The sequence below is a fragment of the Cygnus olor genome, chromosome 1 (genome assembly GCF_009769625.2).
Source record: "Cygnus olor isolate bCygOlo1 chromosome 1, bCygOlo1.pri.v2, whole genome shotgun sequence".
Lineage (NCBI taxonomy): Eukaryota > Metazoa > Chordata > Aves > Anseriformes > Anatidae > Cygnus > Cygnus olor.
In genome coordinates this window covers 117,988,094-118,004,931 of record NC_049169.1, presented here as the reverse complement: position 1 = coordinate 118,004,931, position 16,838 = coordinate 117,988,094, and positions in this window count along the sequence as shown.

Here is a 16,838-nt window from a genome sequence, read left to right as displayed (position 1 = left end):
ATCCAGGACTGGAGCCATGAGCCTCTCCACTGAATGACTGCTCCCACAGGCCCCACATTGGCACCTGCCACCCAGCCCTGTCCACCTTGAGCATTCCCTTGGGGTTACCCCATGGCGTGTACACCAGCTCCTGCTGTTGCAAGTTTGCTTTTTTCCACGCTCTTGCAAAATAGCAGATTACAGCGGATGGTTTCCCTCCATCTGTCTCAGAAATATGTGAATCACAGAGACAAACGCGTGCTACCAGACAGGGGGAAAAGATATTAAATCACGTCCTTCTCATAATGTGTCATGGTTACGTCGAGAATGACACACTGTACAGTGCTTGAGCCCACACTCCTTTTTTAAGTATGTTAAATGGCACCACATCATGTAGTTTATTGCACACTCAGCATGTCCACCCAGAAGTGATTTTCTAGGGCTAGCAACAATTTTTTACCTGCTCATCAGGCATGGGGCTTTTCTATGCCCAATGAATCAATGCTGTTTCCATTGAGAAGCAGGCAGGAAACCTCCACTGTGGTTGGACCCAGCCAGCTCAAGCAATTAGTGCTTAAGACTTTCTGACTGCATTTGCACAAAGTGCTTTCTTCCCTCTTATTTCTCCCTGGTCTATTTTTGTAGTCCACCCCTAGATATTGATGACATCCTACAAATACCAGTGAGCTACCTTTCCAAGCTCCAGGAGCATCTCAGGAGGTTTGAGGACGTCACGCTTCCACTTTTCTGGTTGTCCTCAGTGGGTTTACCTGGCCACTGAATGAATAAGAAGCTGTATTGTAAATACAAGATTTTGGATGCACATATCCTTTGCATTCAATAGGAAAAAAACAGCTGTCAATAGAGCTGTGAAACAGTACTAATCCTCAGAGCTCTTGTAATCTCCAGAAGCAAAGCCGGAAGATGGGGAAAGATGTCAGAACTGAGAGGAAATATGTGGAACTGAGAAGGCAAATTTGAGGCAAAGAGGGCTAATGTCTTTGGTTGCAGTTCCTATCACGCATGCAGGGAGTTGTAGCAAGAAGAATTATCATATCTCCCCACATTTGTCTTACAGCAGTCTATGTCCTGGATTATGGCGTCTGCCTGCTGGTGGGAAAAACAACAGAGCTGCACTTTCATGGTAAAACGTATCAAGAGAAAAGACATGCACAAAGTAACAAAAGTTAAATGCCTGTCAAGTTTGTAGTAAATCGTGAGATGACATCAGCTGACAGCTACATCTGGTCTGAAGGAACCACAGCGAGGACACGGTAAGAACGCAGGTACCAAAATGCTATATTACTGTCTCATCAGCAACCTGATGGTGAAGCAGAGTTAAACTGCTTTTTTCAGAGGGGCTGCCTTGTATGATGCATTCATGAGATGATGGGATCTGACAAGTTAGCATGTGCTTCACCCCTCCTCTACTGGTGGTGACTTTCTTCCTGCTTCTCAGCAGAGACAGCATTGATTTGCTGAGCTCAGAATGGCCCTGTGGGTGAAGGCTGTTGTGCTCTTATACACTGCATCCGCCTGAGGTGTTTCTGTCCCAGACGTTACTTTGGCGCCTTTCTAAAACCCTTCCAACTCAGGCTGGAATCCAATATGGTCAGGGACGTCCTGGGCCAGAAAAGGAGAGGAGGAGGAACAGAGCAAGACATAATGTGAAGATCTGTAGAACTAAGCCATCAGCACACAAAAACTGTCAAGGTATATACTAAAGCTAACTTAAGTATTGTAGGGCACAGCATTATGCCTTAAAGATTAGCATCAGGCAGCCCTGACTGGTATATATCATGGGGAGCTGCCTAGTCACAGCTAGCTAGGAGTGGTGAACTGGTGCATCAACTAAGTAATGCACAAATGGTTCTTCTATAGCAGAAGGCTAAGTGGGACACAGTAAGGCAAGAGACCCTCTTCCCAGCTGAATAGATACCTTGGATAAGTGTGTCTAAAAAAATCAATTGGGGTAACCTTCTTCTGCAGCTCAAGTTCCATCTGTTACCAACAGTTTGATAATAATGGACAAAAAATGGAGATGTATGAAAATAATTTGTGTGGTTCAGTGCCACTTAGTGGCTCTGTCCCAAGATACTGAGGTTTGTTCAGAAAGGAAAATCTTCAACTTTTTCTCCAGCACCTTGTCCCACCAGCATAAAACCCTGCAGATTCATTCCTCTGTTAATTAGCACAGATATATGTCAAATCATGAGGAGCACATTACTAGGATGTAATACTAACAACTGCTTGTCTGACAAAGTGTAATCTGTAACTCTAACAGATAATTCTAGCTAAGCATCAAGTATCATCTAGCTGACACATCAGGTGAAACTACCATATATGAAGACCCGTACAGATAAAGCACTATGCTCCAAGTTCTGCACGGGCCCGTGAAAAAAATCTTTCTGTCCTGAGGATGGATAGTACACTCCTTACAGGAAAAACAGCATGGACCATAATAGATCGTTTGATTTCACAACAGTGAAATCCTGAATGACAAGTGAACAGCATAACAGTCAATCCTGATTTCATCTCTAAGGATTTCTTAAAATGCTTTTTGTTCTGTGGAGAGTTAACATGGATCTTGTGTGGAAAGAAACAGGTGGAGCACAAGTGTGTGTACACAAGCATATGCGCATGGTGCTCATAGGTTGTGGGGTTGACAAGAAGGGGGTCTATTTATATGGGAACAAGGAAAACATGTTTTCTTTGCTCCCATCAGCAGGAAATGAGCAGTGAGTGGGTGGGAGATGTAGGGAGTGCGTCTGTCTCTAATCATCTATGTGCTGGGTGGCTGAAGGAGTATGCTGGGAGGGATGCTGCTGCTTCCATGGCCTGGCATTTACAAGTTGTGCTGCACTTCTGAGGCAAAGTGCCCCTGGCACATTTTCTGCCATGGCTTGTCCATTTTTTCCTAGGCTGGGGCTGGGCAAAGTGTGTGGTTCAGGCACCTACATAATCACAAGCATTGCATTGACACAAGCCCAAAGCCAGAAGTAAGCAAGAAGGCAACAACATGATATACTTATTCTTGATTTGTTTCTAAACTTGTCTTACCATTGCACTCTAACACATTACTGATCCTCTACCTCACACCCCCAAATCCACAATGCATTGACTCTTTCACTCCCAAGTGAATAAAGTCTTTAAAGAAAGGAACATAGACTTCAGCAGCGCTGATGGATAACTTATAGCTCCCTCATTGGGGAAACTGCCCTCTATTGCTTAGTAAGCCATAGGGGCAGGTGGGTTGAGGGGCTGGGCAGTGCTCTGGAGACCCATCGCTTGTAGCAATCTGAATACTTGAGATAGCAAAAGACTTCTTGGAAAGAAGCGCACAGGTGAAGAGACAGAATATACCTGAATTAGCAAGGAAAGTTGGGCAAAAATGCAACACAGAGAAACTCCCAAATGTCTGAATGTACAGAGAAAGGAATATGAATTTTGCTCAGGCAAATGCGAACTTTTTAGCTACAGTGATTCACATTGAAGAAAAAAGATCAAAGAAAAACAGTGAAATTAGTCAGCTCAATTTTAATATGTAACTGACTGAAGACTAAGGAAACTCTTACAGATGACAGTAGAAACACTTTCTAGAGATCAAAGTTTAGCTAGAGATAAAAGAGAGAACAGCAAACTAACATTTTGTAATTTCCTCCCCACCCTGATAACATTTGCTATGCATTATTTATGAAAAGACCACTAGGCCTTTTTTACTGGGGAGAACATAGTAGATACACCTTTGATAGGCTCCTTAAATTTCAGAAAGCATTCCAGTTGCAGTGGTCCCTGGCAAGTTTGCTATCAATTTCAACGGCATCAGAACTGGGTACATGGTAAATTTAACAATGAAAATAAACCAGACACTTTAAGTTCCTTATGGTGTGTCCCAAATAGCTTATAAAACACAAATGCTTCCTCAATCATTAGGGATGAACAGGTCCCCTGGCATTCTAAATAAGATGCAAAGCGTGGATCAAAATGGGTAATAAATTGAATTAATGTGGCAAAGATATAGGCTGATGTCAAACTGATGTTAAGGGACTGACTTATATTGAACTTCTCCTTGGAGACAGCAACATAGAGAAATGGTTAGTGCTTCATTTCTAGCACAGCTACCAAGCAGCCTGTTGCCATGCTATTGTATCGAAGTGTCATCTAACTGGTGCACCTAAAGGAAAATCCTGGTTCCCTCAGTGTTAATACTCAGTTTGGATGCCAGCAGGAGACTCATGTACATCAGGTGAGATATTTCTCTTCCTCCAGCTGTGACTTGGACCAGAGGAAGGTGGGGGCATGCCTCACAGCAGTGTCTCCACTTCACCATGGCACGCTCCTGAGATGACTACCTCACCCTCTGCACTGTGAGAGAGGGTGGAACTGAGCCATGTGCTAGATGATGCCTTTCACATCCTTCTGTGCCTGAGCTCTCATTTTCTGTAGAAGAATTGAACCTATTTAGTGTATAAATATGCCTCTGGAGAAACAAAATGGATGGCAGGATTTGCCAGATAAAGGTTTACAATGGCAAATTTAAAGAATGCTGGGAAATGTTTTGAAAGGGAAGATGGAAGGCAGTAAATAGCTGAAAATACAGAAAAACACATCATGGAAAGAGTCCAGAGAGGCAGAAAAAAAGTGAATAAATGGCATCATGAGTGAAGGTTAAGAAAGTATTCCTGTTGAGTTACAGGAAAGGAATGGAAGTGGTCAATAGACTCTCCTTCATCTGGCACTAGCCCTTTTTCTCTGCAATCCCACAAATCAGGCACAGTATTGTACAAGTCCCAGTGCTGGATAGACGCAAGGTTGTCAATCTATCTTCTAGCACAATGAGAATCAAAGCAATGAGAATCAGAATCATGAACTTTTAAATCTAGAATCATAGAATCATAGAATATCCCGAGTTGGAAGGGACCCATAAGGATCACCAAGTCCAACTCCTGGCACCGCACAGGTCTACCCAACAGTTTAGACCATGTGACTAAGTGCACAGTCCAATCGCTTCTTAAATTCAGACAGGCTTGGTGCAGTGACTACTTCCCTGGGGAGCCTGTTCCAGTGTGCAACCACGCTCCCGGTGAAGAACCTCTTCCTGCTGTTCAGCCTAAACTTCCCCTGTCTCAGCTTAACACTGTTCCCGCGAGTCCTGTCACTGGTGATAATGGAGAATAGGTCACCTGCCTCTCCACGCCCCCTCGCGAGGAAGTTGTAGACTGTGATGAGGTCCCCCCTCAGCCTCCTCTTCTCCAGGCTGAACAGGCCCAGTGCCCTCAGCCGCTCCTCGTATGTCTTCCCCTCTAGGCCCTTCACCGTCTTCGTTGCCCTCCTTTGGACACTCTCCAACAGTTTAATGTCCTTTTTGTACTGTGGTGCCCAGAACTGCACACAGTACTCGAGGTGAGGCCGCACCGGTGCAGAGTAGAGTGGGACACTCACTTCCCTTGACTGACTAGCAATGCCGTGCTTGATGCACCCCAGGGTACGGTTGGCCCTCCTGGCTGCCAGGGCACACTGCTGGCTCATATTCAACTTGCTGTCAACCACAACCCCCAGATCCCTCTCTGCGGGGCTGCTCTCCAGCGTCTCGTCGCCCAGTCTGTGTGTATAGCCAGGGTTGCCCCGTCCCAGGTGCAGGACCCAGCACTTGCTTTTGTTAAACTTCATGTGGTTGGTGATCGCCCAGCTCTCCAATCTGTCCAGATCTCTCTGCAAGGCCTTTCCACCCTCATCTGAGTCCACAACTCCTCCAAGTTTGGTGTCGTCGGCAAATTTGCTCAAAACACCTTCTAGTCCTACATCCAAATCATTTATAAAAACATTGAAGAGGACTGGCCCTCAAATGGAGCCTTGAGGGACCCCACTAATGACCATCTGCCAGCCAGATGTGGCCCATTTACCACAACCCTTTGAGCCCTGCCTGTCAGCCAATTGCTCACCCATTGTATGATGTTTTTGTTAAGTTGTACACTGGACATTTTGTCCAGTAGGATCCTGTGGGAAACCGTGTCAAAAGCTTTGCTGAAGTCCAAAAAGATCACATCAGCTGGTTTCCCTTGATCGACTAGATGGGTGATCTTATCATAAAAGGAAATCAAATTTGTTAGGCAGGACCTACCCCTCATGAACCCATGTTGGCTGGGACCAATGACTGTGTTGTCCCCCAGGTGCGCTTCAATAACTTCAAGGATCATCCTCTCCATAATTTTACGAGGCACTGACGTGAGACTGACAGGCCTGTAATTGCTAGGGTCTTCTTTCTTACCATTCTTGAAAATTGGGACAACATTTGCCAGCTTCCAGTCTACTGGGACCTCTCCAGATTCCCAAGATCATTGGAAAATAATTGAGAGAGGTCCCGCGATGACGTCAGCCAGCTCTTTAAGCACCCTGGGATGAATACCATCGGGACCCATGGACTTGTATGGATCCAGGTGGAGCAGCAAATCCCGCATGCGTTCAGGGTCAGTTGGGAGTTTGTCATTCCCACTGTCATGGTCCTCCAGCTCAGGGCACCCTGGGTCCCGAAGCCCATCATCAGTGTTGAAGACAGAGGAGAAGAAGGCATTAAACGTCTCTGCTTTGCCTATGTCATTGTCTGTGAGGAGACCTTCCCCATCAAGTATCAGACCTATGTTTTCTTTGGTTCTCCTTTTTCTGTTCACATGTCTAAAAAAACCTTTTTTATTGTCTCCCACAGACATGGCCAGCTTCAACTCTAGTTGGGCTTTGGCCACACAAATTTTCTCCCTACAAACACGAACAGCATCCCTGTATTCCTGCCTTGTCACCTGACCCTCCTTCCAGCAGCCATACACTTTCTTTTTTCACCTAATCTCCAGTAGAAGATCCCTGGTCAGCCAGGCCGGCCTTCTGCCCCGCCTGCCTGACTTCCGATATTTTGGAATTGCCTGATCTTGTGTTTTTAGGAGGCAGTGCTTAAAGATTGACCAGCACTGGTGGACACCAATGCCTTCAAAAGCAGTTTCCCAGGGGACCTTGCTGATTAGTTCCCTGAGCAGCCTGAAGTCTGCTTTCCCCACATCCAGGGCTGAAGTTTTGGTGGCAGTTTTCCTTCTGTCGCCAAAAATTTTAAACTCAACCACTTCATGGTCACTATGGCCGAGATGGCCGCCAATTGCCAAGTCCCCCACAAGATCCTCTCTGTTCTCCAGCAACAGGTCTAGGAGGGCACCTTTCCTAGTTGGCTCCCTTAGCACCTGCACCAAGAAGTTATCATCTAGGTGCTTTATGAACCTCCTGGACTTGCTTGTGTCAGCTGTGTGGTGATCCCAGTTGACGTCTGGCAAGTTGAAATCCCCCATAAGGACAAGGGGAGTTGATCTCGAGGCATCTCTTAGTTCTGCAAAGAATAATTCATCGGCGTTGTCGTCCTGGCCAGGTGGTCTGTAATAGACTCCCACAACGACATCCCCTTTATTTGTTTGTCCCTTAATCCTTACCTAGAGACTCTCAACTTTGCCATCGCCAACTTGATGTTCCACACAGTCCAGCCCATGCTTCACATACATCGCCACCCCGCCACCTCGCCTACCCTGCCTGTCCCTCCTGAAGAGCTTGTAACCATCTATTGCAACACACCAGCCACAGGATTCATCCCACCAGGTTTCACTTATGCCGATGATGTCGTAGTTGTGGAACTGGGCCAAGACTTCTAGCTCATCCATTTTATTCCTCATACTGCATGCGTTTGTGTAGAAGCACTTCAAATGCGCCTCCCTACATGCAGCACCTTGTGGAGCCGACCGAAGGACCTCACTAGGACACAGTCCTTCTCATTCTAGTGCACCATCCCTTAGCTCGTCACCGGCGGGCCTGGTTTTATCCCCTTGCCTCCTTATCCAAGGTGCTACCAAACACAGCAACCTCCTTGCTATAGGCTGCCCAATATTTGCACTCAGGGAGACATGCTCTGCAGCAGGAGCAAGAAGAGCAGCGACCCAGGCACAGTGAAAGCAGCAACAGAGCTGCTGCTGTTGCCTTTCCTGAGGAGAGCATGTTGGTAGGGGAGCTCAAATTTAATCGCTCTAGGTGCTATTGCAGAAGCTAGAAACCACTGACCCCATAAAATGCCATCAGCTGTCTGTGATAGCTGCTCCTGTCTCTTCTCACCTCTTCTGTAACATAAAGTCATAAAATGACAAGCTGCCTAAACAGAAGATCAAGAAAAAAGCTCTTCCCAAGTATTCAAAAACATCTGACACCTCACCATTATCATCTCAATAAAATCTAGTGGGAAAAAAAATAATAACCAGGGGATGGGGAGTGAGAGAGCAGTTGTAGTGGAGTTCAGCTGCTCAGCTGGGTAAAACCACTACAGAAATATATCTCAGTTCTTTATGGCAGCACTTAAAACACTTTATATTTACCTGCCCACCTTTTGAAAATGTATTGAAAGTAATAAATGCCACCGAAGAGGAGACGAACCTACATTTCAACTGGCAAAGCGCATTCAGGGGAAGTTCTGGAGAAGAAAGTAACGATGCTCTTGCCAACCTGCAGTAACCAAGTAGGATACATATCCAGCCAGGAGCATTGCAGAAAAGACCTTCTCCCTACAGTGGACTGACGACTGTTGACACAGATTGATTTAAGTAATATGCTATCAGAAGCTCTTCTGAATGACTGCAAGCTACTATGTGGCCTTATACTTAAGTACTTTTAAAATGCATATTATTTAATTGACACAGCGTTATAGCCCCTTTATAGCCATTAAGGTTGCTCATACCATGGCAATGTGAATACAAAGTTGTCATTACGGTGGTACCAATACGTATACACATACAAGAAAAGGGCAGAGATGCTACCATTCATGGCATAGAAATGACATCTCAGCCTTAACTATACCAGTACAATTTGTGCTGCTGGAATGCATGTCACCTTAATCCTTGGCTGAATGACTGTGGGGATGCATATTCCTACTGTGATGTTAATAGCAATTCTTACCAATTCCAGAAACGCACTTGTACCACGGTACTGTATATATCAAGGCAATGGCTGCAGTCTGCTGCTATACTTCCCACCCATTTTCTATAATCTTTCTAACTGGGTCTCTGTATCAACTGTGAAAGTAGGGGACATCAGAGGACATACTACTACTACTACATTATGACCTGCTGAAGAAAGGAAGGCATGGCTATATTTAAATCAGTGTTTCATAGACAGTGTTCTGAGTTAGCAAATAAGTCCTTATACATTTACCTGTCATAAGATTGCCATACATTAATGCAGTAATGGTGATACATTTCAGCAATTTTTTCTTCCTTTGCTGATCACATATTTCTAATTCCTTTTTAGCTTGACTCTCTTTAGTGTGCAAATTCTAATTTGCAAGCTTAAAATACAAATTCTGTTTGTGAAGATAAGATTTCGTAAATATTACATCTCCTCTGGAAGAGGAGGAAATTATTTTACGTTCTCTTAAACAATTATTTAGATAATATCAAGTCTGCTCCAGGTTAAAATTTTTGAGATGTAAATACATTTTAATATGCCAGCCTTATAGCAACTATATTATAAACATCCGTGCTATTTTAGGCATTTTAGAAGTTGGTATATTTCAGCAATACCCACAGTAGCAGACCTACTGCAGCTAAAAAAGCCATACTACATTGTAGAATGAGAAAAGTAAAAATAAACTGAACGTCTTAAATCAGATATCCAGGCTGCATGTATCCTGAAGGGCACTGAAGGTGATCCCATCCTGTCCCCATGCTGTTCAGCTCAGAGGACCAGCTGCAACACACCCTGCCCGTTCAGTGGGTGAAAATGCTTGGAAGTGTTGCTCTGGTATAGGAATGACAAGGCAAATGAGGAAGGTTTAGAGCTAGAGGAGCCAAAAAACTACAGTTAAGAGGACTGAGTAATTTCTAGAAGACAGTAGGAACTCCTCATATCCACATGTTGAATCACTAAGCCCAGAACAGAAGGAAGAGAAAAGGATGGGGTCATAGATTCAGACTCACCACGCTTCCATTGAGCTCCATAGGAGCTGGGAGCTAAGAGCAGCTGCTCCTCATGTGAACAAGAGCCCACCACAGCAAGACAAAGGGATCCTCTCAGCTCTGACCTGGGACCACAGCAGCAGGGAGAAGCCAGCAGTGTCTCCCACAAGAGCATGATCCTGCCACAGTGAGAAGCAGCAACTCTGCTGAGTTCTCAGCTCAGCCGGAGCAAGGAAACCAGCACTGTCTGTCTCTCACAGCACCAGGATATCACCAGTTGGCTGGCTGGCAGTGTCTTGCCTCGCTGAGAGCCAAAGGCTTTTGGATCACAGCCCCCGGTGAGTTCCAAGCAAGATTTTGTCCCTCTGAGTACCGGCATCTCACAGTTACTGCTAAGCCCTAAATTCAGTAGGAACTTCTACCCAGGACGTCCTTGCCTTTTCTGGCAAGGTACCACTGGGATCAAGCTGCCTTGCAGATGTGCAAGCATGCTGAGTAAGCTGGCTTTTTGGACTAGTGTATTATCAACCCAGAGGGGACCACTACATCAGCCAGTGCAGTTGTCAGTGGCTCCAAGCCTGACCCTTCTCCAGACCTAGCTGCAAAGTGATGCTGGAGAGGGTGCAAAGGGGGCAGACCTACACAGCCTGGGGGCAGGAGATGGGGCACTGCTGGGCCAGCAATGAGACAGCACAGGCTGCAGTGCAGTCACGGCCTGAAGGTCTGTGGATGGGAGTCCTTTTCTCAGAAGGGGGGAAGTCCCCATTTCTAAATCTAAGGTAGGGATGTGAGTAAGCACTGCCTTGAGATTTTGCTGGAGCACCACTGCCCAACTTCTGTTGGAGAATGAAGAGGAAGCCTGGAAAGGTGAATATTTCTGGAGAAAAGCCACAGTAGTATATAGCTTAACCAAAAACATTGGGATAGGTCATGACCTACATTAAAAGGGCATTGGTTTCAGGGGCTCTTGGATTATATTCATTCCATGGAAGGGAAAAGTTTTGTACTCTGATGTAGCAGAAGTGCCCATCTTTAAGAAACACTTCTTGGAAACTCACTATGTTTGCAGTAAGTTGTGGTTCCAAAATAATGAAAGTATGGGTATAAAATAACAAAAGTAATTAGTGTATGTTATAAGGTAATCATCTGTAAAAGGACCTTGAATGTCAACTTTAACGCAGGCTGAATTTTTATGGTTATGTTGTATAAACCTTGAAAACATTAGTTTATATACTGGAAATGCTGACAAGCCCTGAACTACAGTGCTGTGACCATCTAATTGAATCCATATTCCCCCGCATTCAGGGAATCAATAACTATTAGAAACAAAGGGCACTGCCTTAAAAGCCCAACGAGCACTTCATGCAAAGGGGGACTCTTGTAACAAAAAGCCGTCTGTGAAACATGGTGGGAACATGTGCCAGGTGTCTGCAAGAGCATCACATTCAAAACACAGCACATGCACAGCTTAGCCCTAAGGAAATGCTGTCGTTTTTTTCTTTCTTCCAGATTTAGGATGATAAACAGCCTGCTATGCCAGCCTAAGAAAATTGTTGAGTTCAGGGATCCTAAGCTGAGCTCAGCAATACTGTTGGACACCGGTATCTTAACCAGGGTGTGAACACACCAGGGAGCAACTGGGAGCGTGGAACCTATTTATAGCAGGAGCAGGCTGCTAAGCACTGGTGTAACAAGCCTGACTAGTGACTTGTTACTTACTCATGCATGAAAACGACACCTTATGGTACACATGCTGCAGCTCAGTAATAACTCCAGGGGCAAGTGATGGGTGGAGAAAGGACCCAAGCACCTTCTCAAAGGAGCAATATCCACCGTGACATGACTGCTCCTACCCCTGGACAGGGATCCACGTGCCCGTTGCCTGGGCTGCCTGCAGGGACACAGGGATAGGTGTGCCACCAGATAAGCTGGTGCCAGAGCAGTGTTAAACACAGCTAGTTGCTCTTCTGAGTGTTCATTCTTAATGAAAAGCCCACTGAGGTTGTTTTCACATGGATTTTTTTTTTCCATAGCTAAATGCTGTCTGCTATTGCTTCTAGTGGCAGGGTCAGACCAGGACACTGAGATTGTCTGTGCGTGTGTGTGTAAATTTTTCATGCTTGCAGAGGAAGAGGGAGGGAGAAGCAGGAATGAGAAACCATAACCATCAATTAAATACCATGTGTGCTCCAGAAATCCCAGAGAAAAGTATCTGTGCCTCTTGCTCATTTTCTTGCTTGCAGCTACCTTCAGTAAAATACTAAATCACATTCATGTTTGCACAGTGGATCCAGCACAGTATGTGAGCACACGCCTAACTGAGAGTTTCCATTGCCGCTACTCACACTCACATGTAATGATGTTCTGGAAAGATTTATTGGACTGGAATCCAGGAGAGAAAGGAGCTTTAAGAGCTCTTACAGGTCAGACTCCTTTCAGGATTACCTGGTGTGTACAGGTGGGTGCACTAAACCGTCATTTTTGCTTTGTCTAGGACTGTTCCCCCTGTTCTTGTGACAGTTAATCTGAGCTGCTGTACTGAATTGTTTTCTGCCTCTGGGTTACTTGTAATTGCTTTGCTTTGATTGTTCATTATTATTTGTTTGCTGTCTGTGGCAAGCAAAGTTTTTTTTTTTTTTTTTTTTTTTTTTTTTTGGAATGCTCCCTGCCTGGAGGCAGAGTTGTGTAAAAATGAAAAATACAAACCCAGCACATTTCTCACATATTTAAAAAAAACATTCACAAATATTAAAAAAACTCAATCTTATCCCCTCTTCTGCCCTGTTGGACCAAAATTATCATGACAAACAAGCCCTCCTCTGATAAATTAAGTGATAACTTTAGGGTTAGCAGAGAGAGTGGTATGCAGGAGTCAGCAGACTACATGAGAATACAAACCAGAGTGATTCTGTAAGTACTCAGACTGGGAGAATTCATGCTGACTGCTAGCCACATGGGCAGAGCAGACAGCTCCTCCAGCAGCAGATTTTGGGAGCATCAAGCTGGCTGTGGCTTTTCTTTGCCCATGGCACAGCCTTGCAGACTCAGGCTGCTTCTGCGAGAGCACAAGGGGCCAGGACGCCTGGGGATACCAAGAGCACAGGGGGAGGCAAGTAGCAGCGCTGCTGACCCCGTCTCTCCCCCGGCATCATGAGATTGACTCTGCAGGGCTTCCCCATGCTCCTTCTCATCTCTCTCTGACCTCAGGCCCTGTGCCTCCTCCTACTGTAACTTTGGCTTTCTTCCCTGTGAATCCCTGCAGCTTAAAGACAACATAATATTTATCTTTGGGAGTCATCCCACCTCCATCACAGGTTATACCTGGATCTAGAACCTTTGAATTTTGTAGCCCCCGTAGTCCTTGCAGGGCAGAGTGGGAAGATGACCAGGTTTATCCTCTCCCTCTAGGGTAATCAGAGGTAGAACAAGAAACAGCAATCCTGCATTGGATGTTATTTTCTCCCCAGTGTTTCTGAAAAAAGAGAAGAGCTAGAGTGGGAGGAGGAATAAGGGCCTGAAGGGGAGAAAGGAGGTAGAGGATAGAAGAAATTTTGGCATGCAGGATTGCCAAAACGTGAGCACAGATGGAAAGACACAGATGGAGCACTTCTACTGATAGTTCAAGAAATCAGACATTCACAGAGTAGCTCAGAGTTGCAGCAATTTCATTGCACAGCCGTGTTATTACGCACTATAGCAGCAGTTCTTAAAGAACCAGGCTGTCACATCAGCAATGCTTTGGGAGCCAGCACGCCTAAATACAAGCAGTCACCCTAAAACTCTGCTGCAATAACCTCTTACCTGGCACAGTGAGCTGAGAGATTTTGTTTCAGCTCGCATTATGATTGCTGGCCCAGCTGGGAACACACAGGAATTAAACCATGCTCTTCTAAACTTTCCCGTAGCACAGCTGCAAAGCAGCAGATATATGAAGGCAGGTCCGCCTTCCTTTGTGCTCAGGTGCAGCAGAAGTCTGAAAAACAGCATATATGTTCATGTATGCAATAGGGGATGTTGGCATGCAAGCGGGGAGGGAAAGGGATCCAGAGAAATGGCATAATGAATTCTGCAGGTACTGGTATGTCGAGCTTCCTTATTAGAAACGCTGAAATGACTGAACAGTCCCTGAAGCACCATTCCTGTAAAGACCTGTCACGACTTTCCAGTCTAATTAGCCTATAAGAGAGTCTAGCAGCAGGCCTTGATATCCTTTCTGTTATGAAGAGATCTGTGGCTGGATATTGCTCTGTCTCTGTGGGAAAGTATGTGCGCCCATTCCTAACATCTTGGTTTCCATGGGGCCACTGTCCTGAATGACTTCTGCAGCTGGTGGCAGGGCAGGGAAGGCTGGAATAGTGCTCTGGCTCTGGTCCATGACACCAGTCCACCACATCCCCTGGATACCCAAATGGATGCTTTTAGGAAGTTAATGTTGCTAGAAGCCTCCTCCAAGAGCAACTGGGCAGAGAGATGCAGCAGTCCCTGCAGGATTTTCTTTCCCATCCCTCAAGAGGAAGATCCTGTGGAGATTCATTTTGTTACCTTGTCCTATTCTGTTTTGTTTCTTTTGCTATGGAAGACTATGACCTGACTTAATGCTATTAAGATACAAGTTGGGGTCAGCTCATAACACAAGAATTCCCTCTCTGTCTGTCTGTCTGTGTTTTTCTGAGGGCAGCTGTCACCATCATATCTGAGAAGAAAAACGGCTTTTGAAAATAACTTCTCTTTCAGATGTTGTGAGTCCCAGCATAGGCATTTTCTTGCCTCTCACATTCTGATTTTTATCCTGCTGCAGTAAGCAAATGGGAGTTGGAGAAGTCATTAATGGCTAATTTAGACTGGTAATTAGGCAAAATCTAATGGGCTGCTCTCTGGCTTGGAAGCTAGCACTGCTAGTTGTAGGCTCTAATTCTGACACCGGCTTTTATTACGGCCAGGATGAATTCCTTTCCCTTGTGTAAAATGAAGAATTACTATTCCTTATGAAACTACATGCTGTTGGGGTTCATTACCTAGGATTCGTAAAATATTTTGGAAAGGGAAACTAGGAAGCATTATTTCTACATTTTAATGTGCCTCCAATCCCCTACTCTGATCATTTCAAATTTCTGTCTTGGCTGAAAGAATTCCCATTCTTGGCTGACTCACACTATAAACTCAGTAATAGCATTGGTCCAAAAGACACCTTGCTCGATGCAACTAATTAAGACACTAGCATTATGCAGTTACAATTTGGCCAGCTAGAGAGATTGCTGAGGTAGAAAAAAGGTGACAGTGTTAACCACCCCTGACAAACAACAATTTCTATTAACTCTGTGTATATCTGGAATCCAACACCATCATGGAACACGATATATTTTGATATGCAATGTCAGTGGACTTCCTATTTATTTATTTATTTGTTTTCTGGCACTGTCGTAAGCTGCAAGATCAAGGTTAAGACAGCACTATCTTCCATTAACAAAGACCCTTGAAAAAAGATCTTCTTAAGAGTTTTCAAGCGCAACACAACCCTCTCTCAAATAAATGAAAGGCTCATAACATAAATTTTCCAATAAAAGCTCGAGCTGCAGCTGCAGCCCCTTGATTGAATCTGAGCAGGGCTCTGTTCTTTACTCAAGCGGAGACCCAATACATGGGATTAAAAACTCCCTTCTCCTATTTCTCTGCAGATGTTCAAGAAAGATGGAAAGACGATAAAACCTTCAAAGGCACCATCTTCATTTAACCACCATTGACACCGGACCAGGGGAGATACCTGTCCCTGGGCTCAACCTCAGAAATTAGTTCTGGGGAGCACTAAATGATGGTGATGGCAACACAGACACCAAAATTTTTGGTCACTGAGTCATCCTTATGGCTTAGCTGGCTTTGGTTCTTAGTGCTTTAATTGTCAGGAAGAGATACGGTGTGAGTTAAAAAAGAGACTAGGCTGTATCACATACAAAGTTGGTAGATGACAAATCCTGCAGCTTTGTTGAGGTCCCTTCTTACAGAAGCAGGGATGAGCATTCAGGCCTGCGTGGCAAGGACTATTAATGACCTGGCTCAAGCCTAACATGTCCTTTCAGGAAAATGAAGAGATATCCAAAATGCCTAGTAAGAGACACACTATCAGTTTCGATTTCACATCTCGGTCTAAAGGTGTGGTGATATAGGTGCCTTTCTCACAAGATTTCATTCTGATGCTGGTTCTGAACTAGAGAGCACAGTTCTCTGGGAAAGGAAATACTTCCATATTCTGCCAGTCTTCCTGGTAGAATATGGAGGTATTTGGGGCCTTGTTTTCATTTGCTGATATTCTAATTTTATTTTTTTTTTTTAATACCACTGGTGAGTTATTTTACATGTACTGTCATAGAAGATAATTACTTGTTTTAGCTTGTTGCATAGTCCTGTGATCACTGGTCTGCTCAACATTTTAAATTCTCTCTTCAAAGCCTTCCTTCTAAACTGGTTTAATGCAAACTAAGTAATATGTGACAGATATTTATAAGAGGCATGAAAGTGAATAAATAGGAGAAGCCAATAAATTAGGAGTCTAGGGATGTTTGTACCAGCTCTTCAAGAGAGTTCTGCAATGTGAGCAGTTACTGTCTGGCAGTTTATTTTTAGTTTGTTTCTCCCACACTATCACTGTTAACCGTGATTAGCCTTTACTATGGCTAGGTTTATAAGCACGCTAGGTGAAGATTTACAACAAACAGCACATCTTTCACATACATCAAAATATATCACTCTTACACTTTTGGTAAGAGAACGCATTTTAGATAACACACAAATATTCAAGCTCTCTTTACAACTGTACTCCTCTGTATACTAGTATTGTATTTCTGCTCCTTCAAGGACAGGACTGCAAATTCAGAAGCATTTAATCGTTGTCTTTCT